The sequence below is a fragment of the Atractosteus spatula genome, chromosome 15 (assembly GCF_055471065.1).
Source record: "Atractosteus spatula isolate fAtrSpa1 chromosome 15, fAtrSpa1.hap1, whole genome shotgun sequence".
NCBI lineage: Eukaryota > Metazoa > Chordata > Actinopteri > Semionotiformes > Lepisosteidae > Atractosteus > Atractosteus spatula.
Window position 1 is genome coordinate 88,096 of NC_142720.1, and position 23,504 is coordinate 111,599.

The following is a 23,504-nucleotide window of genomic DNA, read 5'->3' on the forward strand; positions in this document are numbered from 1 at the left end:
GGCTCACCTTGACCTGGAGGAAGTGGCTCCTCGCTCACCTCCACCTCCTCTGATTCCTCAGGGGTGACTGAAACGGCAGAAAGAGTACCCCCCTCCACCTCCAATCCCTCCCCTGACCTTTCCCCCCTTGCGTTTCCCCTCCCCGCCACCTCCTCTCCTTTCTTTCCCGTCGCTCCACCCGCACCCTCCACCTTTTCGAAACCAGGCTCGAGGGATTTCCCGGATGCTACCCCCTCCCGGCTACTGTCTTCCTCCACTCCATCTGAATCGCTGCCTAAAGTCTCAATAGGCAGCCCCCGGAAACGATTTTGCAACCCCAACTTGGCGCGTCGCAAATCAGGGCCCTTCGGCCCTCTCCCTCCCTTCCTCTTTGTAGACCTACTTAAAACCGGGGACCAGCTCGGGGACTCTGGTCGGCCTTCTGGGACCATATCAGCCCAGGACCTGGACTCTGGGTGTTCGTCACCCGCTTCACCCGCCCCCTCTGCTGCTTGCCCTGGTCCACCCTTATCCCCCTCCTTAGTTTTCCCCACAGTCCCGAAAAACATAAACGGACCACCGGAGGGTCCTGGTAATTCCAGTCTCGGATCTTTCGGGGGAGCCTTCACAATGTCCGCAAAGCTCTTCTGCTTTCTGGGACACGAGCGATACACGTGACCCGCTGACCCACACAGATCACATGTCAGTACCTGTCCGCAGTTCTTCGCCTCGTGTCCCTCCGCACCGCACCTCCTGCAGAAACCTCCTGGGCAGTTCGCTGCAATGTGTCCCTGTTGCAAACACTTTTTACATGTCAGGGGCTGCCCTGGGTAGAAAAGGTAGCCCCTGTTTGACCCGATATTAAAGTAGGCAGGGGGATGCAAAACGCCCTCCTCTCCAGACGGCTGAGGTCGGAGCCTGACCAAATACCTCCTCCTCCCGGTCCAGACCCCCGCCTCGTCCACCACTTTGCTGCCGGCCCCTTGAATGTCCACAAACCTGGTTAAATACATCACAATGTCTCGCTCAGGCAACAACGTGTTAAACAGGTGGACGGTAAGCGTCCTCAGCTCCCTCGCAAAGAGAGGCTCCATCAAAAACAAAGACATCGGAAAAGAATTTTTCCCGGATTGCGCCTTCTGCCACACAGTCTCGCACAACTTGTCCGACTCCATTGTCAAATCAAAAATACCTTTCCCCGGGAAATCCTGCAAACTAGTGATATCCTTGACCTTAATCCCAAGTCCATGAAACAAAATGTCTCTTTCAAACTTGTCCCTCTTCATCCAGGTAGCCTTATCTTCCGCCGTCTTCACCACGAAGCGCACTGTGCGCCGCATCTGTCCCTCACGGGACAGAGGGTGCCCAGCCGCCAGGTCGCGGGTCCACTCACCCGCCGCCGCCGTCGTCGCCGCCGCCGCCGCCATCAGGAAGCCCCACTTCGCCCCCTGGGCTCAACCCAGGGCGACTACCCGTGGTAGCTTGGAATCCGCGGCCTCCGTCCTCCTCCGGCAGGTTGGTTCTCCTCCCTCTGGTTGGTCCTCGATCTCCCTCCTCTCCGCCGCCGTCGCCGCCGTCGTCTTCTCCGTCTTCTCCGTCGTCGTCTTCTCGTCCCCCAGCCAAGTCATCAAGCCGCGGGCCTGCCACGTACTTTCCGATCTTAGCCAGAAGGCCGAGAAGCGATGCCCGACGCCGGCCTTGGGCGGGCGCGCGGGCGTCCGGCTGGCGCGCAGCGGCGCAGGCCGACGCCTCTGGAGCCCGGTCCGCACGCGGCTGCCGGCCGCCCGGACTCCGCTCTCCCCCTCTCTTGCCTGCCTGCTTGCTCGCCTGCCTGCCCGCCAGTCCCGGGCGGGGGCCCTGCTCTTTGATCTCCTGTCAACGGCCCGACAACGACCGCAGCCGCGGGGGGCGCCAGCCGGCCGGCCTCCTTAGCTTAGGCCCCTCCCACAAGCAGCAGCCGTGCCGAGTGAGCTGCAAGCGAAAGCGGACCGTCGGCACCTGCGGGCAGAGGCAAGGGGCAGCGCTCTCTCGGGAGGGACGGGGACACACACACACCTGCCTGCCTGCCGAAAAAAAGAAAGAAAAGGTGTATATACTAAGTTTTTTGGAGGGAAAACGGCCGGCTGTCGAAAGGGGCCCGCCTGCAAGGACGGGGACACACACACACACACACACACACACACACACACACACACACACACACACAAGCCACGCCTGCCTCCCTGGAAAAAGGAGGAAAAAACTAAGTTTTTTGGAGGGAAAACGCACGGGAGCCGAAAAGGGGGCCGGCCTGCTTGCCGAGAGAGTCGAGGCGCGGGAAAGTGCACGGAGGGAGCACGGGAACGGGGAGGGGGAGAGAGAGAGACACAGAGACACACAGATGGACGAGAGACGAGACCGGAGAGGAAGGAGCTCCGGTCCACCTCGCTTGCTTGCTAGCTACGTCTGTCTTTTCACCGCTGAGAGAAGGTAGTGCACCGTTCCCGGAGGCGCTGCAATACCGGGCCGATGCGTGGAGAGGACGGAGCAAGCTCCTGATCCAGCTCCCTGTTCCAAAAATCCGTTTAATATGTGGTCCCCCGATGGGGGACGTATCAGATATTAAACTGATAAGAACAGATACTACACTTGATCTTAGCCAAAAGGCCGAGAAGCGATGCCCGACGCCGGCCTTGGGCGGGCGCGCGGGCGTCCGGCTGGCGCGCAGCGGCGCAGGCCGACGCCTCTGGAGCCCGGTCCGCACGCGGCTGCCGGCCGCCCGGACTCCGCTCTCCCCCTCTCTTGCCTGCCTGCTTGCTCGCCTGCCTGCCCGCCAGTCCCGGGCGGGGGCCCTGCTCTTTGATCTCCTGTCAACGGCCCGACAACGACCGCAGCCGCGGGGGGCGCCAGCCGGCCGGCCTCCTTAGCTTAGGCCCCTCCCACCAGCAGCAGCCGTGCCGAGTGAGCTGCAAGCGAAAGCGGACCGTCGGCACCTGCGGGCAGAGGCAAGGGGCAGCGCTCTCTCGGGAGGGACGGGGACACACACACACCTGCCTGCCTGCCGAAAAAAAGAAAGAAAAGGTGTATATACTAAGTTTTTTGGAGGGAAAACGGCCGGCTGTCGAAAGGGGCCCGCCTGCAAGGACGGGGACACACACACACACACACACACACACACACACACACACACACACACACACACAAGCCACGCCTGCCTCCCTGGAAAAAGGAGGAAAAAACTAAGTTTTTTGGAGGGAAAACGCACGGGAGCCGAAAAGGGGGCCGGCCTGCTTGCCGAGAGAGTCGAGGCGCGGGAAAGTGCACGGAGGGAGCACGGGAACGGGGAGGGGGAGAGAGAGAGACACAGAGACACACAGATGGACGAGAGACGAGACCGGAGAGGAAGGAGCTCCGGTCCACCTCGCTTGCTTGCTAGCTACGTCTGTCTTTTCACCGCTGAGAGAAGGTAGTGCACCGTTCCCGGAGGCGCTGCAATACCGGGCCGATGCGTGGAGAGGACGGAGCAAGCTCCTGATCCAGCTCCCTGTTCCAAAAATCCGTTTAATATGTGGTCCCCCGATGGGGGACGTATCAGATATTAAACTGATAAGAACAGATACTACACTTGATCTTAGCCAAAAGGCCGAGAAGCGATGCCCGACGCCGGCCTTGGGCGGGCGCGCGGGCGTCCGGCTGGCGCGCAGCGGCGCAGGCCGACGCCTCTGGAGCCCGGTCCGCACGCGGCTGCCGGCCGCCCGGACTCCGCTCTCCCCCTCTCTTGCCTGCCTGCTTGCTCGCCTGCCTGCCCGCCAGTCCCGGGCGGGGGCCCTGCTCTTTGATCTCCTGTCAACGGCCCGACAACGACCGCAGCCGCGGGGGGCGCCAGCCGGCCGGCCTCCTTAGCTTAGGCCCCTCCCACCAGCAGCAGCCGTGCCGAGTGAGCTGCAAGCGAAAGCGGACCGTCGGCACCTGCGGGCAGAGGCAAGGGGCAGCGCTCTCTCGGGAGGGACGGGGACACACACACACCTGCCTGCCTGCCGAAAAAAAGAAAGAAAAGGTGTATATACTAAGTTTTTTGGAGGGAAAACGGCCGGCTGTCGAAAGGGGCCCGCCTGCAAGGACGGGGACACACACACACACACACACACACACACACACACACACACACACACACACACACAAGCCACGCCTGCCTCCCTGGAAAAAGGAGGAAAAAACTAAGTTTTTTGGAGGGAAAACGCACGGGAGCCGAAAAGGGGGCCGGCCTGCTTGCCGAGAGAGTCGAGGCGCGGGAAAGTGCACGGAGGGAGCACGGGAACGGGGAGGGGGAGAGAGAGAGACACAGAGACACACAGATGGACGAGAGACGAGACCGGAGAGGAAGGAGCTCCGGTCCACCTCGCTTGCTTGCTAGCTACGTCTGTCTTTTCACCGCTGAGAGAAGGTAGTGCACCGTTCCCGGAGGCGCTGCAATACCGGGCCGATGCGTGGAGAGGACGGAGCAAGCTCCTGATCCAGCTCCCTGTTCCAAAAATCCGTTTAATATGTGGTCCCCCGATGGGGGACGTATCAGATATTAAACTGATAAGAACAGATACTACACTTGATCTTAGCCAAAAGGCCGAGAAGCGATGCCCGACGCCGGCCTTGGGCGGGCGCGCGGGCGTCCGGCTGGCGCGCAGCGGCGCAGGCCGACGCCTCTGGAGCCCGGTCCGCACGCGGCTGCCGGCCGCCCGGACTCCGCTCTCCCCCTCTCTTGCCTGCCTGCTTGCTCGCCTGCCTGCCCGCCAGTCCCGGGCGGGGGCCCTGCTCTTTGATCTCCTGTCAACGGCCCGACAACGACCGCAGCCGCGGGGGGCGCCAGCCGGCCGGCCTCCTTAGCTTAGGCCCCTCCCACAAGCAGCAGCCGTGCCGAGTGAGCTGCAAGCGAAAGCGGACCGTCGGCACCTGCGGGCAGAGGCAAGGGGCAGCGCTCTCTCGGGAGGGACGGGGACACACACACACCTGCCTGCCTGCCGAAAAAAAGAAAGAAAAGGTGTATATACTAAGTTTTTTGGAGGGAAAACGGCCGGCTGTCGAAAGGGGCCCGCCTGCAAGGACGGGGACACACACACACACACACACACACACACACACACACACACACACACACACAAGCCACGCCTGCCTCCCTGGAAAAAGGAGGAAAAAACTAAGTTTTTTGGAGGGAAAACGCACGGGAGCCGAAAAGGGGGCCGGCCTGCTTGCCGAGAGAGTCGAGGCGCGGGAAAGTGCACGGAGGGAGCACGGGAACGGGGAGGGGGAGAGAGAGAGACACAGAGACACACAGATGGACGAGAGACGAGACCGGAGAGGAAGGAGCTCCGGTCCACCTCGCTTGCTTGCTAGCTACGTCTGTCTTTTCACCGCTGAGAGAAGGTAGTGCACCGTTCCCGGAGGCGCTGCAATACCGGGCCGATGCGTGGAGAGGACGGAGCAAGCTCCTGATCCAGCTCCCTGTTCCAAAAATCCGTTTAATATGTGGTCCCCCGATGGGGGACGTATCAGATATTAAACTGATAAGAACAGATACTACACTTGATCTTAGCCAAAAGGCCGAGAAGCGATGCCCGACGCCGGCCTTGGGCGGGCGCGCGGGCGTCCGGCTGGCGCGCAGCGGCGCAGGCCGACGCCTCTGGAGCCCGGTCCGCACGCGGCTGCCGGCCGCCCGGACTCCGCTCTCCCCCTCTCTTGCCTGCCTGCTTGCTCGCCTGCCTGCCCGCCAGTCCCGGGCGGGGGCCCTGCTCTTTGATCTCCTGTCAACGGCCCGACAACGACCGCAGCCGCGGGGGGCGCCAGCCGGCCGGCCTCCTTAGCTTAGGCCCCTCCCACCAGCAGCAGCCGTGCCGAGTGAGCTGCAAGCGAAAGCGGACCGTCGGCACCTGCGGGCAGAGGCAAGGGGCAGCGCTCTCTCGGGAGGGACGGGGACACACACACACCTGCCTGCCTGCCGAAAAAAAGAAAGAAAAGGTGTATATACTAAGTTTTTTGGAGGGAAAACGGCCGGCTGTCGAAAGGGGCCCGCCTGCAAGGACGGGGACACACACACACACACACACACACACACACACACACACACACACACACACACAAGCCACGCCTGCCTCCCTGGAAAAAGGAGGAAAAAACTAAGTTTTTTGGAGGGAAAACGCACGGGAGCCGAAAAGGGGGCCGGCCTGCTTGCCGAGAGAGTCGAGGCGCGGGAAAGTGCACGGAGGGAGCACGGGAACGGGGAGGGGGAGAGAGAGAGACACAGAGACACACAGATGGACGAGAGACGAGACCGGAGAGGAAGGAGCTCCGGTCCACCTCGCTTGCTTGCTAGCTACGTCTGTCTTTTCACCGCTGAGAGAAGGTAGTGCACCGTTCCCGGAGGCGCTGCAATACCGGGCCGATGCGTGGAGAGGACGGAGCAAGCTCCTGATCCAGCTCCCTGTTCCAAAAATCCGTTTAATATGTGGTCCCCCGATGGGGGACGTATCAGATATTAAACTGATAAGAACAGATTTTTTTTTTTTTTTTTTTTATTATACAAAATACAAAAGAAAACACCAAAACTTCAAATACATCAATTCACAAACACAAGACGAAAATAAAACAATTACACAGCTAAATCAAAAAGGTATCATAAACCCACCCTTATACAAACACAAACCGCCCTTTTACTATTCTTCCCACTCAAAAGCAACCCCAAAATCAAATTCAAAACAGATATTCGTACAGAAAATGAGCGACATACTTGGAAATACACAAAACCACAATTTACAGCCCAAACCCTATTTACATGATCCCGCCCTTTATGCAAATTAACCACCCGCCCACCAAATCTCCCAAACAGTCTATTTACAAATTTACAAGGAAACTAGAGGCTCAAAAACTATTTCCAGTCCCAAATATCCACTATGGATTTCCATTTCTCCTTTGCGGCGTGAAAACCCCATCTCTTTATGTCCCCTTCTACCAACCCTCTTAAGTTCCACAAAAGCCGTCTGTATAACCCATCTACTGTACAAACAGTTCCCCTTTTAACTAACAAATTCCGAGAATTCCACAACTCAAACTTAATTAAACTAACAAGCAACCATAACACAAAACCCATGGTGTTTGTCCTGCTTCCCACCTTCAACCCACGCAAAATAACCCCAGGAAGTACACGGAACGTGGATGACAGACTAGCAAACAAAGGTTCACATTTGTTCCAAGTTCGCTGAGCGAAATTACAGTCCCAGAACACGTGGCTGATGGATTCCACGGCGTGACACCCGGCTCTTGGACACTCCTGCTGCTTCGTCAGCTTGTGTTTGAACAAGACCTCACGGACTGCCAGACGACCCCAAGCAGACAGCCAGTTCAAGTCCATCAGGTGGTGCTGTAGCCCCCTGGGCTGGACTCTCCGCCAGACATCGTTGGGGACGCCTCCTACGAGGCTGGCCTCCTCAGCTTGGGTTACTGCAGAGTAGAGCCGTCTGTGGTTGAGCAGGATCTGGTGGTCTCTTAGCTCAGGGTGCTGCTTCAACCAGTGTGTCGCATGCCGGTAGTGCCACGGGAGGTCGTTCCCATGGGGCAGACTGTTGGACCACTGGGCCAGGCCACGCACGTGGCTTGCTAGCCAGAACCTGACAAAATACTGAAAGGGGTGTGAGACTGGGGAATGCAGAGCAATACACAGGCCAGACACATATATGCAGTTGAGTTTTGCGGGGAAGTTAGGAACCCCCCGTCCGCCTTCTTCCACCGGCCGATACATGTCGACTCTGCGCACGTACTCGTATCTCCCCCCCCACATGAACTTGAAAACCTCCCTTACCAGGTATCTGTTAAAGCGCGCAGGCATGGGATACACGGACGCCAGGTAAACCAGCACGGGCAAGTACACCACTTTCAGGATCAGGACTTTACCCACAAAGGACAGCTGCTTGTTCTTCCAGTGCGTCAGCTGCAGCCGCGCCTTCTCAAGCCTCTGGGACCAATTGCACCGGGCAGCATCCTGAGCCGTGAACAGCACCCCCAGGATCTTAAGGGGGCCTTGACAGATGCCTAGTCCATGTGCCGGTCCGAGTTGTTCTTTCCAAGGCCCGAAGAGCTTAATCTGGCTTTTCCCCTTGTTTAGCCGAGCACCTGACGCGAGGGAGAAGTTCTCGAAGACGTCCAAGGCTGCCTGCAAACTGAGGTAAGAGCTGAGGAATAAGGTCACATCGTCAGCGTATAATGCCACCTTAACTCTGTTCCCTCCACTCCCAGGTACCAGGATCCCGTCGATGGATGGCTCCTTCTGGACTGCCCGCGCATAAGGCTCCATGTACAGTGCAAAAAGTAACGGGGACAGGGGGCAGCCCTGACGCACCCCGGACTCTTGGTGGACCAGCCCTCCCAGGTGCCCGTTCACCAGTACTCTGCTGCCAACCTGTGAGTACAGTATTTTTAGCCAGCCCAGCATGACGGGGCCGAAACCCATCTTCTCCATTACCTGCCAGACAAAAGTGTGTGAGACATTGTCAAATGCTTTTTCGAGGTCCAGGCTGGCGATCAGCAACGGGACGTTCCTGTTTTCGGACCACGCAATCACATCCCGCACTAGCTGGAGGGTCCAGCTGGCACGACGACCTCGAACCCCGCAGGTTTGGTCCCAACCGATCACATGGGCCAGGACCCCCTTCAAGCGATTTACCAGCACTTTGGCAATCAGCTTATAGTCCACACACAACATTTGCAGCGGCCTCCAGTTTCTAAGGTCCGTTGCAGGCCCTTTTTTATACAGCAGTGTAAGGATCCCCTCCCTCATGGACTCACACATGGTCTTCCTGCGAAAGATTTCCTCCGCCACCTGTAGTACAATTGGGCCTAAGATGTCCCAGAACGTCCGATAAAATTCAGCTGGTAGCCCGTCTTTACCTGGTACCTTGCCAGTCTTCATGCCGAGCAAGGCGTCGCCAAGTTCCTGTAAGCTTATAGGCGCCTCAAGCTGATCTTGGGCTTCGACAGGAATCTGTGCTGTAATATTGCTCAGCAGCCTTGCCCCCATGGCCTCGTCCACTGTCTTTAGGGAGAAAAGACATTGGTAAAAACGCCTCACAGTTTCCAGCATCTCCTCACTGCTAGTTGCTATTTTCCCTTCCGGGGTCTGAATGCCAGCCATCACGCTGCGCTTCTGCCTCTGGCGTATCTGTCGGAAGAAAAAACTGGAACATGTTTCGTGGGTTTGTATGAACTGCGCGTGGGCTCTGAACAGGTAGCTCTTCGCCTTTTGCTCGTGGTAGGCGCGCAGTTCAGCTTTAGCTGCTGAAATCTCATCAAGGCACACAGACATATCCTTATTACACTGGGAGAACAAGGTGTTTAACCTTTCCTGTAACTCCCTGCCTTTCTGTCGCTCGCGTTTGAGTCTTGCTCGGCAATAAGCTCTGGACTCTGTTCTAATTCTCTTCTTTAGATGTTCCCACCAATCAATCAGGGGGGTGCTCAGATTCCTCTCCTTCCACCAGGTTTGCAGTTTGAACCTCATTGCCCTGATGTACTCGTCCTCTTTTAGGCTCTCCGTATTTAATTTCCACACCCCACACCCAAACTGGCTCTTTAGGTGTGGAAAATGGGCCTCTACGAGAGCATGATCAGAGAAACCTACCGGCTGCACCACCACCATCTCAACAGGTACGTCCAGTGAGGCGAAGACGTAATCGAGGCGCTTTACAGTACCTTGGGCGTTCCTCCACGTGGCCTCTGCTTTCTCCCTTTGGATCCGGTAGGCGCAGTCGTAGAGCCCAAACTGTGTTAGTAGAAGATTGAGCTGCTTTGCTCCTGGGTCCTTCTTATCTCGGAGGTCCACGTTAAAATCACCTCCCATGATGATCCGTTTGTTGGTAAGGCAAACAGGATAAAGTTCTTTAAAAAAATCCGCCCGCAAAGCCATCATTGCCGGGGCGTACACGCACACGCACCGAAAGCAACTCTCACCCAAACAGATATCCAGATAAAAAACTCTTCCAGGCACTACATTCACACACTTCTCCACTATAAAATCATGATTACCAAATAAAATGCCGACTCCCGAGGAGTGGACGCCTCCGATATTCCATCTAGAGTCCCCTCTGTCCCACTCACGAGTGAACTGTATGACGTCCCTTTCATCTCTTAGATGGACTTCCTGTACCAGACAGATATCGAAAACTATGGTTTTCAGGAAAGAAAAAAAGGCCGTCCTCTTTACCAAATTCCTTAAACCCCGAATGTTCAGAGTTAGTATTTTCAACATTGGGGGCCGTTACGGAGAGTCATAGTGCCGGCACACCGACTGCATCAGTTCCATGTATGCGCGACGCACTGGCTCCTCGTCTTTCCCCTGTAAGAATAAGGTGTTAATTTTATCTCCTGTCCGTGTACTGCTCATTGTCACTCCAGTCTGCCTCCCAGTCCGCGACTTCAGCGAACGCCGGAAGCCTGATGGCTGGGGTGGGTACTGCACGTTTCCGTTCTTCCAGGCGCAGCGCTCCATGAACATCACCGGAAAATCCAGATTCACCACCACGTTGCCTGGGCGTCTTTCCACCTCCCTCTCGTACCTCTCTTTCAGATCTCCGTCGCCCGCAAACCATTCCTTAACCAGGTTGTTTAGCGCTATCTTCTTAGCGACTGCGTCCATCTGGTTACAGCCTCTTACCTCCAGAGTTGTGATCTCCTCACCAAAGTGCCCACACCGCACCACGATCCCTGCCGGGGATAGCTGCTGCTCGTTAAAGGTCGAAGGCCAGATCAGTTTGCTGGCCTTTTCGTCCCATTTACAAAATACCTTGAATTTCAAGGGTACCTCTGCGAAAATAAAGACGTCCTGTTCTTTTCTCTGCAGGGCGACACGTGGCTGCATGCATTCCTCAGGGGCTCCTGCCGGGGTCGGGGTCAGCTCAGTCTCTGGAATGACACAGCTCGAAGACATTCCTGGTTCCGCCGTGAGGGGGGGGACTCCCACACCACTTACCTCACCCTCCGTTCCTAATGGCGTGGATTCAGTCTGGGCCAACGAATCTGTGGCCATCGACTCGAGGTAGTCCAGAGGGTCCATGCCCGGTTTTTTCACCAGGAAGGGCGCATAGTGTTCCGCCTTCCTTTTCCCACCCTTCTTGGCCAGGGCAGTGTCCATGGCCTCCGCAGTATCCACTATCTCTCCCCAATCTGACATTTCTTTCTCCGCAGGGGGCACGCTTGAGCCCTCCGCCAACTCTCTCAGTTGCTCAAGCGAGGCGAGCGAGACCCCATCTTCCTCCTCTGCACTCACCGGGACCCCCTCTGCGCTCACCGGGATCTCCGCTTCTTCCTGGCCGTGGCGATCATCTGCTGAGGTAAGTGCTGTTGTCGTCTGCCCGTGATCCGTTTCTTTATGCCCTTGTTCCACCCCCTCAGGTTCCATCTCCTCCTCAGCAGCGTCCGGGACCAGTGACACCGGTGTCGATCTCTCTGCTGGCGCAGCTGCCCTGTCTTCCGTAAGAGGAGCTGCGGTTGCACGCACTGCCAACGAGCCACCCGTCACTGCTGCGAAACTCCGTGCTTTTATCGGGCATACCTTGTAGATGTGTCCAGAAGCCCCGCACAGATTGCACTTTGGCTCGGCTCTGCACATCAAGGTGCTGTGTCCCACGGTGTCGCATCTTCGGCAGACCTCCGCTTCACAGTCGGCAGCGTAGTGGCCTCTCTGGTTACACCGTCTGCATGCGAAAGGCTGGTCTGGATAGTTCAGGTAACCTGTGTAAGCTCCAATTGAAAAGTGTGCAGGGGGGTGCAAAAGCCCATCCTCTGCGCTGGGGTCTGCTCTGAAACGCACAAGAAACCTTCTTTTGCCGTTCCAGACTCTCTTCCTGTCCATTACTTTTGTCCCTGTATCTTGCACGTCAACAAATCTTTTAAGAAAGTTGACGATGTCTGCTTCCGGGGTGAAAGGATTATTCATATGGACCCATATGGGTCTCGACTCGCGAGCAAACAAAGGTTCGAGATAAAAATGAACAAAAGGTTCCTCCTGTCTGCGAGCAGCCAATGTGGACCATATTTTCGTGCACTGTACCGCAGAAAATAGTGACAAATCAAAAATCCTTTTACCTGGAAAGTTCTGCAGGCAATAGATGTCTTCAGGCTGCAAGGCCAGGTGCTTGAAAAGGACGACGTCCTCGAAAGCGTCTCTCTTGGCAAAATCCTTGTCCGAAGCCTCCTCTCGCAACACGAAACGTACAGTGTGCCTTGGTCTTGCGGTCCTGCTGGAAATCTTCTCCATTCTCAAAGTGGCCGGAGTCCCTTCCGCCACGGAAAAAAATCGCCGTCGCTTAAAAAAGCTGCGCCGTCCGTCTCTTCCCTCCTTTGGCTTCAGAACCCGAGCCGCGGTCAGGCCACGCACACGGGATCTTAGGCCAAAAGGCCGAGAAGCGATACCCCCAAAGGCGCGGACCGACGCGCGGGCGTTCCGCTGGCGCACAGTGGCGCAGGCCGACTCTCCTCTGGAGCCCGGGACCCGCGCAGCTGCCGGCCTCCCTGCAGCCAGAGGCCTGCCGCCGGACTCTGCTCCCCCTCTCTCTTGCCTGCCTGCCTGCCTTCCTGCCAGTCCCGGGCGGGGGCCCTGCTCTTTGATCTTCTGTCAACGGCCCGACAACGACCGCAGCCGCGGGGGGCGCCAGCCGCCCGGCCTCCTTAGCTTAGGCCCCTCCCACCGGCAGCAGCTGTGCCCAACCAGCTGCAAGCGAAAGCGGACCGCCAGCACCTGCGGGCAGAGGCAAGGGGCAGCTCTCTCTCTCGGGAGGGACGGGGACACACACACACCTGCCTGCCTGCCGAAAAAAAGAAAGAAAAGGTGTATATACTAAGTTTTTTGGAGGGAAAACGGCCGGCTGTCGAAAGGGGCCCGCCTGCAAGGACGGGGACACACACACACACACACACACACACACACACACACACACACACACACACACACACACACAAGCCACGCCTGCCTCCCTGGAAAAAGGAGGAAAAAACTAAGTTTTTTGGAGGGAAAACGCACGGGAGCCGAAAAGGGGGCCGGCCTGCTTGCCGAGAGAGTCGAGGCGCGGGAAAGTGCACGGAGGGAGCACGGGAACGGGGAGGGGGAGAGAGAGAGACACAGAGACACACAGATGGACGAGAGACGAGACCGGAGAGGAAGGAGCTCCGGTCCACCTCGCTTGCTTGCTAGCTACGTCTGTCTTTTCACCGCTGAGAGAAGGTAGTGCACCGTTCCCGGAGGCGCTGCAATACCGGGCCGATGCGTGGAGAGGACGGAGCAAGCTCCTGATCCAGCTCCCTGTTCCAAAAATCCGTTTAATATGTGGTCCCCCGATGGGGGACGTATCAGATATTAAACTGATAAGAACAGATACTACACTTGATCTTAGCCAAAAGGCCGAGAAGCGATGCCCGACGCCGGCCTTGGGCGGGCGCGCGGGCGTCCGGCTGGCGCGCAGCGGCGCAGGCCGACGCCTCTGGAGCCCGGTCCGCACGCGGCTGCCGGCCGCCCGGACTCCGCTCTCCCCCTCTCTTGCCTGCCTGCTTGCTCGCCTGCCTGCCCGCCAGTCCCGGGCGGGGGCCCTGCTCTTTGATCTCCTGTCAACGGCCCGACAACGACCGCAGCCGCGGGGGGCGCCAGCCGGCCGGCCTCCTTAGCTTAGGCCCCTCCCACCAGCAGCAGCCGTGCCGAGTGAGCTGCAAGCGAAAGCGGACCGTCGGCACCTGCGGGCAGAGGCAAGGGGCAGCGCTCTCTCGGGAGGGACGGGGACACACACACACCTGCCTGCCTGCCGAAAAAAAGAAAGAAAAGGTGTATATACTAAGTTTTTTGGAGGGAAAACGGCCGGCTGTCGAAAGGGGCCCGCCTGCAAGGACGGGGACACACACACACACACACACACACACACACACACACACACACACACACACACAAGCCACGCCTGCCTCCCTGGAAAAAGGAGGAAAAAACTAAGTTTTTTGGAGGGAAAACGCACGGGAGCCGAAAAGGGGGCCGGCCTGCTTGCCGAGAGAGTCGAGGCGCGGGAAAGTGCACGGAGGGAGCACGGGAACGGGGAGGGGGAGAGAGAGAGACACAGAGACACACAGATGGACGAGAGACGAGACCGGAGAGGAAGGAGCTCCGGTCCACCTCGCTTGCTTGCTAGCTACGTCTGTCTTTTCACCGCTGAGAGAAGGTAGTGCACCGTTCCCGGAGGCGCTGCAATACCGGGCCGATGCGTGGAGAGGACGGAGCAAGCTCCTGATCCAGCTCCCTGTTCCAAAAATCCGTTTAATATGTGGTCCCCCGATGGGGGACGTATCAGATATTAAACTGATAAGAACAGATACTACACTTGATCTTAGCCAAAAGGCCGAGAAGCGATGCCCGACGCCGGCCTTGGGCGGGCGCGCGGGCGTCCGGCTGGCGCGCAGCGGCGCAGGCCGACGCCTCTGGAGCCCGGTCCGCACGCGGCTGCCGGCCGCCCGGACTCCGCTCTCCCCCTCTCTTGCCTGCCTGCTTGCTCGCCTGCCTGCCCGCCAGTCCCGGGCGGGGGCCCTGCTCTTTGATCTCCTGTCAACGGCCCGACAACGACCGCAGCCGCGGGGGGCGCCAGCCGGCCGGCCTCCTTAGCTTAGGCCCCTCCCACCAGCAGCAGCCGTGCCGAGTGAGCTGCAAGCGAAAGCGGACCGTCGGCACCTGCGGGCAGAGGCAAGGGGCAGCGCTCTCTCGGGAGGGACGGGGACACACACACACCTGCCTGCCTGCCGAAAAAAAGAAAGAAAAGGTGTATATACTAAGTTTTTTGGAGGGAAAACGGCCGGCTGTCGAAAGGGGCCCGCCTGCAAGGACGGGGACACACACACACACACACACACACACACACACACACACACACACACACACACAAGCCACGCCTGCCTCCCTGGAAAAAGGAGGAAAAAACTAAGTTTTTTGGAGGGAAAACGCACGGGAGCCGAAAAGGGGGCCGGCCTGCTTGCCGAGAGAGTCGAGGCGCGGGAAAGTGCACGGAGGGAGCACGGGAACGGGGAGGGGGAGAGAGAGAGACACAGAGACACACAGATGGACGAGAGACGAGACCGGAGAGGAAGGAGCTCCGGTCCACCTCGCTTGCTTGCTAGCTACGTCTGTCTTTTCACCGCTGAGAGAAGGTAGTGCACCGTTCCCGGAGGCGCTGCAATACCGGGCCGATGCGTGGAGAGGACGGAGCAAGCTCCTGATCCAGCTCCCTGTTCCAAAAATCCGTTTAATATGTGGTCCCCCGATGGGGGACGTATCAGATATTAAACTGATAAGAACAGATACTACACTTGATCTTAGCCAAAAGGCCGAGAAGCGATGCCCGACGCCGGCCTTGGGCGGGCGCGCGGGCGTCCGGCTGGCGCGCAGCGGCGCAGGCCGACGCCTCTGGAGCCCGGTCCGCACGCGGCTGCCGGCCGCCCGGACTCCGCTCTCCCCCTCTCTTGCCTGCCTGCTTGCTCGCCTGCCTGCCCGCCAGTCCCGGGCGGGGGCCCTGCTCTTTGATCTCCTGTCAACGGCCCGACAACGACCGCAGCCGCGGGGGGCGCCAGCCGGCCGGCCTCCTTAGCTTAGGCCCCTCCCACCAGCAGCAGCCGTGCCGAGTGAGCTGCAAGCGAAAGCGGACCGTCGGCACCTGCGGGCAGAGGCAAGGGGCAGCGCTCTCTCGGGAGGGACGGGGACACACACACACCTGCCTGCCTGCCGAAAAAAAGAAAGAAAAGGTGTATATACTAAGTTTTTTGGAGGGAAAACGGCCGGCTGTCGAAAGGGGCCCGCCTGCAAGGACGGGGACACACACACACACACACACACACACACACACACACACACACACACACACACACAAGCCACGCCTGCCTCCCTGGAAAAAGGAGGAAAAAACTAAGTTTTTTGGAGGGAAAACGCACGGGAGCCGAAAAGGGGGCCGGCCTGCTTGCCGAGAGAGTCGAGGCGCGGGAAAGTGCACGGAGGGAGCACGGGAACGGGGAGGGGGAGAGAGAGAGACACAGAGACACACAGATGGACGAGAGACGAGACCGGAGAGGAAGGAGCTCCGGTCCACCTCGCTTGCTTGCTAGCTACGTCTGTCTTTTCACCGCTGAGAGAAGGTAGTGCACCGTTCCCGGAGGCGCTGCAATACCGGGCCGATGCGTGGAGAGGACGGAGCAAGCTCCTGATCCAGCTCCCTGTTCCAAAAATCCGTTTAATATGTGGTCCCCCGATGGGGGACGTATCAGATATTAAACTGATAAGAACAGATACTACACTTGATCTTAGCCAAAAGGCCGAGAAGCGATGCCCGACGCCGGCCTTGGGCGGGCGCGCGGGCGTCCGGCTGGCGCGCAGCGGCGCAGGCCGACGCCTCTGGAGCCCGGTCCGCACGCGGCTGCCGGCCGCCCGGACTCCGCTCTCCCCCTCTCTTGCCTGCCTGCTTGCTCGCCTGCCTGCCCGCCAGTCCCGGGCGGGGGCCCTGCTCTTTGATCTCCTGTCAACGGCCCGACAACGACCGCAGCCGCGGGGGGCGCCAGCCGGCCGGCCTCCTTAGCTTAGGCCCCTCCCACCAGCAGCAGCCGTGCCGAGTGAGCTGCAAGCGAAAGCGGACCGTCGGCACCTGCGGGCAGAGGCAAGGGGCAGCGCTCTCTCGGGAGGGACGGGGACACACACACACCTGCCTGCCTGCCGAAAAAAAGAAAGAAAAGGTGTATATACTAAGTTTTTTGGAGGGAAAACGGCCGGCTGTCGAAAGGGGCCCGCCTGCAAGGACGGGGACACACACACACACACACACACACACACACACACACACACACACACACACACAAGCCACGCCTGCCTCCCTGGAAAAAGGAGGAAAAAACTAAGTTTTTTGGAGGGAAAACGCACGGGAGCCGAAAAGGGGGCCGGCCTGCTTGCCGAGAGAGTCGAGGCGCGGGAAAGTGCACGGAGGGAGCACGGGAACGGGGAGGGGGAGAGAGAGAGACACAGAGACACACAGATGGACGAGAGACGAGACCGGAGAGGAAGGAGCTCCGGTCCACCTCGCTTGCTTGCTAGCTACGTCTGTCTTTTCACCGCTGAGAGAAGGTAGTGCACCGTTCCCGGAGGCGCTGCAATACCGGGCCGATGCGTGGAGAGGACGGAGCAAGCTCCTGATCCAGCTCCCTGTTCCAAAAATCCGTTTAATATGTGGTCCCCCGATGGGGGACGTATCAGATATTAAACTGATAAGAACAGATACTACACTTGATCTTAGCCAAAAGGCCGAGAAGCGATGCCCGACGCCGGCCTTGGGCGGGCGCGCGGGCGTCCGGCTGGCGCGCAGCGGCGCAGGCCGACGCCTCTGGAGCCCGGTCCGCACGCGGCTGCCGGCCGCCCGGACTCCGCTCTCCCCCTCTCTTGCCTGCCTGCTTGCTCGCCTGCCTGCCCGCCAGTCCCGGGCGGGGGCCCTGCTCTTTGATCTCCTGTCAACGGCCCGACAACGACCGCAGCCGCGGGGGGCGCCAGCCGGCCGGCCTCCTTAGCTTAGGCCCCTCCCACCAGCAGCAGCCGTGCCGAGTGAGCTGCAAGCGAAAGCGGACCGTCGGCACCTGCGGGCAGAGGCAAGGGGCAGCGCTCTCTCGGGAGGGACGGGGACACACACACACCTGCCTGCCTGCCGAAAAAAAGAAAGAAAAGGTGTATATACTAAGTTTTTTGGAGGGAAAACGGCCGGCTGTCGAAAGGGGCCCGCCTGCAAGGACGGGGACACACACACACACACACACACACACACACACACACACACACACACACACAAGCCACGCCTGCCTCCCTGGAAAAAGGAGGAAAAAACTAAGTTTTTTGGAGGGAAAACGCACGGGAGCCGAAAAGGGGGCCGGCCTGCTTGCCGAGAGAGTCGAGGCGCGGGAAAGTGCACGGAGGGAGCACGGGAACGGGGAGGGGGAGAGAGAGAGACACAGAGACACACAGATGGACGAGAGACGAGACCGGAGAGGAAGGAGCTCCGGTCCACCTCGCTTGCTTGCTAGCTACGTCTGTCTTTTCACCGCTGAGAGAAGGTAGTGCACCGTTCCCGGAGGCGCTGCAATACCGGGCCGATGCGTGGAGAGGACGGAGCAAGCTCCTGATCCAGCTCCCTGTTCCAAAAATCCGTTTAATATGTGGTCCCCCGATGGGGGACGTATCAGATATTAAACTGATAAGAACAGATACTACACTTGATCTTAGCCAAAAGGCCGAGAAGCGATGCCCGACGCCGGCCTTGGGCGGGCGCGCGGGCGTCCGGCTGGCGCGCAGCGGCGCAGGCCGACGCCTCTGGAGCCCGGTCCGCACGCGGCTGCCGGCCGCCCGGACTCCGCTCTCCCCCTCTCTTGCCTGCCTGCTTGCTCGCCTGCCTGCCCGCCAGTCCCGGGCGGGGGCCCTGCTCTTTGATCTCCTGTCAACGGCCCGACAACGACCGCAGCCGCGGGGGGCGCCAGCCGGCCGGCCTCCTTAGCTTAGGCCCCTCCCACCAGCAGCAGCCGTGCCGAGTGAGCTGCAAGCGAAAGCGGACCGTCGGCACCTGCGGGCAGAGGCAAGGGGCAGCGCTCTCTCGGGAGGGACGGGGACACACACACACCTGCCTGCCTGCCGAAAAAAAGAAAGAAAAGGTGTATATACTAAGTTTTTTGGAGGGAAAACGGCCGGCTGTCGAAAGGGGCCCGCCTGCAAGGACGGGGACACACACACACACACACACACACACACACACACACACACACACACACACAAGCCACGCCTGCCTCCCTGGAAAAAGGAGGAAAAAACTAAGTTTTTTGGAGGGAAAACGCACGGGAGCCGAAAAGGGGGCCGGCCTGCTTGCCGAGAGAGTCGAGGCGCGGGAAAGTGCACGGAGGGAGCACGGGAACGGGGAGGGGGAGAGAGAGAGACACAGAGACACACAGATGGACGAGAGACGAGACCGGAGAGGAAGGAGCTCCGGTCCACCTCGCTTGCTTGCTAGCTACGTCTGTCTTTTCACCGCTGAGAGAAGGTAGTGCACCGTTCCCGGAGGCGCTGCAATACCGGGCCGATGCGTGGAGAGGACGGAGCAAGCTCCTGATCCAGCTCCCTGTTCCAAAAATCCGTTTAATATGTGGTCCCCCGATGGGGGACGTATCAGATATTAAACTGATAAGAACAGATACTACACTTGATCTTAGCCAAAAGGCCGAGAAGCGATGCCCGACGCCGGCCTTGGGCGGGCGCGCGGGCGTCCGGCTGGCGCGCAGCGGCGCAGGCCGACGCCTCTGGAGCCCGGTCCGCACGCGGCTGCCGGCCGCCCGGACTCCGCTCTCCCCCTCTCTTGCCTGCCTGCTTGCTCGCCTGCCTGCCCGCCAGTCCCGGCGGGGGCCCTGCTCTTTGATCTCCTGTCAACGGCCCGACAACGACCGCAGCCGCGGGGGGCGCCAGCCGGCCGGCCTCCTTAGCTTAGGCCCCTCCCACCAGCAGCAGCCGTGCCGAGTGAGCTGCAAGCGAAAGCGGACCGTCGGCACCTGCGGGCAGAGGCAAGGGGCAGCGCTCTCTCGGGAGGGACGGGGACACACACACACCTGCCTGCCTGCCGAAAAAAAGAAAGAAAAGGTGTATATACTAAGTTTTTTGGAGGGAAAACGGCCGGCTGTCGAAAGGGGCCCGCCTGCAAGGACGGGGACACACACACACACACACACACACACACACACACACACACACACACACACACACAAGCCACGCCTGCCTCCCTGGAAAAAGGAGGAAAAAACTAAGTTTTTTGGAGGGAAAACGCACGGGAGCCGAAAAGGGGGCCGGCCTGCTTGCCGAGAGAGTCGAGGCGCGGGAAAGTGCACGGAGGGAGCACGGGAACGGGGAGGGGGAGAGAGAGAGACACAGAGACACACAGATGGACGAGAGACGAGACCGGAGAGGAAGGAGCTCCGGTCCACCTCGCTTGCTTGCTAGCTACGTCTGTCTTTTCACCGCTGAGAGAAGGTAGTGCACCGTTCCCGGAGGCGCTGCAATACCGGGCCGATGCGTGGAGAGGACGGAGCAAGCTCCTGATCCAGCTCCCTGTTCCAAAAATCCGTTTAATATGTGGTCCCCCGATGGGGGACGTATCAGATATTAAACTGATAAGAACAGATACTACACTTGATCTTAGCCAAAAGGCCGAGAAGCGATGCCCGACGCCGGCCTTGGGCGGGCGCGCGGGCGTCCGGCTGGCGCGCAGCGGCGCAGGCCGACGCCTCTGGAGCCCGGTCCGCACGCGGCTGCCGGCCGCCCGGACTCCGCTCTCCCCCTCTCTTGCCTGCCTGCTTGCTCGCCTGCCTGCCCGCCAGTCCCGGGCGGGGGCCCTGCTCTTTGATCTCCTGTCAACGGCCCGACAACGACCGCAGCCGCGGGGGGCGCCAGCCGGCCGGCCTCCTTAGCTTAGGCCCCTCCCACCAGCAGCAGCCGTGCCGAGTGAGCTGCAAGCGAAAGCGGACCGTCGGCACCTGCGGGCAGAGGCAAGGGGCAGCGCTCTCTCGGGAGGGACGGGGACACACACACACCTGCCTGCCTGCCGAAAAAAAGAAAGAAAAGGTGTATATACTAAGTTTTTTGGAGGGAAAACGGCCGGCTGTCGAAAGGGGCCCGCCTGCAAGGACGGGGACACACACACACACACACACACACACACACACACACACACACACACACACAAGCCACGCCTGCCTCCCTGGAAAAAGGAGGAAAAAACTAAGTTTTTTGGAGGGAAAACGCACGGGAGCCGAAAAGGGGGCCGGCCTGCTTGCCGAGAGAGTCGAGGCGCGGGAAAGTGCACGGAGGGAGCACGGGAACGGGGAGGGGGAGAGAGAGAGACACAGAGACACACAGATGGACGAGAGACGAGACCGGAGAGGAAGGAGCTCCGGTCCACCTCGCTTGCTTGCTAGCTACGTCTGTCTTTTCACCGCTGAGAGAAGGTAGTGCACCGTTCCCGGAGGCGCTGCAATACCGGGCCGATGCGTGGAGAGGACGGAGCAAGCTCCTGATCCAGCTCCCTGTTCCAAAAATCCGTTTAATATGTGGTCCCCCGATGGGGGACGTATCAGATATTAAACTGATAAGAACAGATACTACACTTGATCTTAGCCAAAAGGCCGAGAAGCGATGCCCGACGCCGGCCTTGGGCGGGCGCGCGGGCGTCCGGCTGGCGCGCAGCGGCGCAGGCCGACGCCTCTGGAGCCCGGTCCGCACGCGGCTGCCGGCCGCCCGGACTCCGCTCTCCCCCTCTCTTGCCTGCCTGCTTGCTCGCCTGCCTGCCCGCCAGTCCCGGGCGGGGGCCCTGCTCTTTGATCTCCTGTCAACGGCCCGACAACGACCGCAGCCGCGGGGGGCGCCAGCCGGCCGGCCTCCTTAGCTTAGGCCCCTCCCACCAGCAGCAGCCGTGCCGAGTGAGCTGCAAGCGAAAGCGGACCGTCGGCACCTGCGGGCAGAGGCAAGGGGCAGCGCTCTCTCGGGAGGGACGGGGACACACACACACCTGCCTGCCTGCCGAAAAAAAGAAAGAAAAGGTGTATATACTAAGTTTTTTGGAGGGAAAACGGCCGGCTGTCGAAAGGGGCCCGCCTGCAAGGACGGGGACACACACACACACACACACACACACACACACACACACACACACACACACAAGCCACGCCTGCCTCCCTGGAAAAAGGAGGAAAAAACTAAGTTTTTTGGAGGGAAAACGCACGGGAGCCGAAAAGGGGGCCGGCCTGCTTGCCGAGAGAGTCGAGGCGCGGGAAAGTGCACGGAGGGAGCACGGGAACGGGGAGGGGGAGAGAGAGAGACACAGAGACACACAGATGGACGAGAGACGAGACCGGAGAGGAAGGAGCTCCGGTCCACCTCGCTTGCTTGCTAGCTACGTCTGTCTTTTCACCGCTGAGAGAAGGTAGTGCACCGTTCCCGGAGGCGCTGCAATACCGGGCCGATGCGTGGAGAGGACGGAGCAAGCTCCTGATCCAGCTCCCTGTTCCAAAAATCCGTTTAATATGTGGTCCCCCGATGGGGGACGTATCAGATATTAAACTGATAAGAACAGATACTACACTTGATCTTAGCCAAAAGGCCGAGAAGCGATGCCCGACGCCGGCCTTGGGCGGGCGCGCGGGCGTCCGGCTGGCGCGCAGCGGCGCAGGCCGACGCCTCTGGAGCCCGGTCCGCACGCGGCTGCCGGCCGCCCGGACTCCGCTCTCCCCCTCTCTTGCCTGCCTGCTTGCTCGCCTGCCTGCCCGCCAGTCCCGGGCGGGGGCCCTGCTCTTTGATCTCCTGTCAACGGCCCGACAACGACCGCAGCCGCGGGGGGCGCCAGCCGGCCGGCCTCCTTAGCTTAGGCCCCTCCCACCAGCAGCAGCCGTGCCGAGTGAGCTGCAAGCGAAAGCGGACCGTCGGCACCTGCGGGCAGAGGCAAGGGGCAGCGCTCTCTCGGGAGGGACGGGGACACACACACACCTGCCTGCCTGCCGAAAAAAAGAAAGAAAAGGTGTATATACTAAGTTTTTTGGAGGGAAAACGGCCGGCTGTCGAAAGGGGCCCGCCTGCAAGGACGGGGACACACACACACACACACACACACACACACACACACACACACACACACACACAAGCCACGCCTGCCTCCCTGGAAAAAGGAGGAAAAAACTAAGTTTTTTGGAGGGAAAACGCACGGGAGCCGAAAAGGGGGCCGGCCTGCTTGCCGAGAGAGTCGAGGCGCGGGAAAGTGCACGGAGGGAGCACGGGAACGGGGAGGGGGAGAGAGAGAGACACAGAGACACACAGATGGACGAGAGACGAGACCGGAGAGGAAGGAGCTCCGGTCCACCTCGCTTGCTTGCTAGCTACGTCTGTCTTTTCACCGCTGAGAGAAGGTAGTGCACCGTTCCCGGAGGCGCTGCAATACCGGGCCGATGCGTGGAGAGGACGGAGCAAGCTCCTGATCCAGCTCCCTGTTCCAAAAATCCGTTTAATATGTGGTCCCCCGATGGGGGACGTATCAGATATTAAACTGATAAGAACAGATACTACACTTGATCTTAGCCAAAAGGCCGAGAAGCGATGCCCGACGCCGGCCTTGGGCGGGCGCGCGGGCGTCCGGCTGGCGCGCAGCGGCGCAGGCCGACGCCTCTGGAGCCCGGTCCGCACGCGGCTGCCGGCCGCCCGGACTCCGCTCTCCCCCTCTCTTGCCTGCCTGCTTGCTCGCCTGCCTGCCCGCCAGTCCCGGGCGGGGGCCCTGCTCTTTGATCTCCTGTCAACGGCCCGACAACGACCGCAGCCGCGGGGGGCGCCAGCCGGCCGGCCTCCTTAGCTTAGGCCCCTCCCACCAGCAGCAGCCGTGCCGAGTGAGCTGCAAGCGAAAGCGGACCGTCGGCACCTGCGGGCAGAGGCAAGGGGCAGCGCTCTC

At 59.9% G+C, this 23,504-nt stretch overlaps 16 non-coding genes across 16 annotated transcripts; all 16 read right to left on the reverse strand.

The window, feature by feature from the left end:
* Positions 1-2,446: 2,446 nt before the first annotated feature.
* On the reverse strand, positions 2,447-2,637 carry LOC148819777 (U2 spliceosomal RNA). The gene has a single exon (XR_016094260.1). It is a non-coding gene; the product is annotated as a U2 spliceosomal RNA (small nuclear RNA).
* A 785-nt stretch (positions 2,638-3,422) lies between these two features.
* LOC148819778 (U2 spliceosomal RNA) lies at positions 3,423-3,613 on the reverse strand. Its single transcript, XR_016094261.1, has one exon. It is a non-coding gene; the product is annotated as a U2 spliceosomal RNA (small nuclear RNA).
* Positions 3,614-4,400: 787 nt separating this feature from the next.
* LOC148819779 (U2 spliceosomal RNA) lies at positions 4,401-4,591 on the reverse strand. Its single transcript, XR_016094262.1, has one exon. It is a non-coding gene; the product is annotated as a U2 spliceosomal RNA (small nuclear RNA).
* A 783-nt stretch (positions 4,592-5,374) lies between these two features.
* LOC148819780 (U2 spliceosomal RNA) lies at positions 5,375-5,565 on the reverse strand. The gene has a single exon (XR_016094263.1). It is a non-coding gene; the product is annotated as a U2 spliceosomal RNA (small nuclear RNA).
* A 785-nt stretch (positions 5,566-6,350) lies between these two features.
* Positions 6,351-6,546, reverse strand: LOC148819781 (U2 spliceosomal RNA). Its single transcript, XR_016094289.1, has one exon. It is a non-coding gene; the product is annotated as a U2 spliceosomal RNA (small nuclear RNA).
* A 6,668-nt stretch (positions 6,547-13,214) lies between these two features.
* On the reverse strand, positions 13,215-13,405 carry LOC148819782 (U2 spliceosomal RNA). Its single transcript, XR_016094264.1, has one exon. It is a non-coding gene; the product is annotated as a U2 spliceosomal RNA (small nuclear RNA).
* A 785-nt stretch (positions 13,406-14,190) lies between these two features.
* LOC148819783 (U2 spliceosomal RNA) lies at positions 14,191-14,381 on the reverse strand. Its single transcript, XR_016094265.1, has one exon. It is a non-coding gene; the product is annotated as a U2 spliceosomal RNA (small nuclear RNA).
* Positions 14,382-15,166: 785 nt separating this feature from the next.
* On the reverse strand, positions 15,167-15,357 carry LOC148819784 (U2 spliceosomal RNA). Its single transcript, XR_016094266.1, has one exon. It is a non-coding gene; the product is annotated as a U2 spliceosomal RNA (small nuclear RNA).
* A 787-nt stretch (positions 15,358-16,144) lies between these two features.
* LOC148819785 (U2 spliceosomal RNA) lies at positions 16,145-16,335 on the reverse strand. Its single transcript, XR_016094267.1, has one exon. It is a non-coding gene; the product is annotated as a U2 spliceosomal RNA (small nuclear RNA).
* Positions 16,336-17,120: 785 nt separating this feature from the next.
* LOC148819786 (U2 spliceosomal RNA) lies at positions 17,121-17,311 on the reverse strand. The gene has a single exon (XR_016094268.1). It is a non-coding gene; the product is annotated as a U2 spliceosomal RNA (small nuclear RNA).
* Positions 17,312-18,094: 783 nt separating this feature from the next.
* LOC148819787 (U2 spliceosomal RNA) lies at positions 18,095-18,285 on the reverse strand. The gene has a single exon (XR_016094269.1). It is a non-coding gene; the product is annotated as a U2 spliceosomal RNA (small nuclear RNA).
* A 783-nt stretch (positions 18,286-19,068) lies between these two features.
* Positions 19,069-19,259, reverse strand: LOC148819788 (U2 spliceosomal RNA). The gene has a single exon (XR_016094270.1). It is a non-coding gene; the product is annotated as a U2 spliceosomal RNA (small nuclear RNA).
* Positions 19,260-20,045: 786 nt separating this feature from the next.
* LOC148819789 (U2 spliceosomal RNA) lies at positions 20,046-20,236 on the reverse strand. Its single transcript, XR_016094271.1, has one exon. It is a non-coding gene; the product is annotated as a U2 spliceosomal RNA (small nuclear RNA).
* A 783-nt stretch (positions 20,237-21,019) lies between these two features.
* LOC148819790 (U2 spliceosomal RNA) lies at positions 21,020-21,210 on the reverse strand. Its single transcript, XR_016094272.1, has one exon. It is a non-coding gene; the product is annotated as a U2 spliceosomal RNA (small nuclear RNA).
* Positions 21,211-21,993: 783 nt separating this feature from the next.
* On the reverse strand, positions 21,994-22,184 carry LOC148819791 (U2 spliceosomal RNA). The gene has a single exon (XR_016094273.1). It is a non-coding gene; the product is annotated as a U2 spliceosomal RNA (small nuclear RNA).
* A 785-nt stretch (positions 22,185-22,969) lies between these two features.
* LOC148819792 (U2 spliceosomal RNA) lies at positions 22,970-23,160 on the reverse strand. Its single transcript, XR_016094274.1, has one exon. It is a non-coding gene; the product is annotated as a U2 spliceosomal RNA (small nuclear RNA).
* Positions 23,161-23,504: the final 344 nt, after the last annotated feature.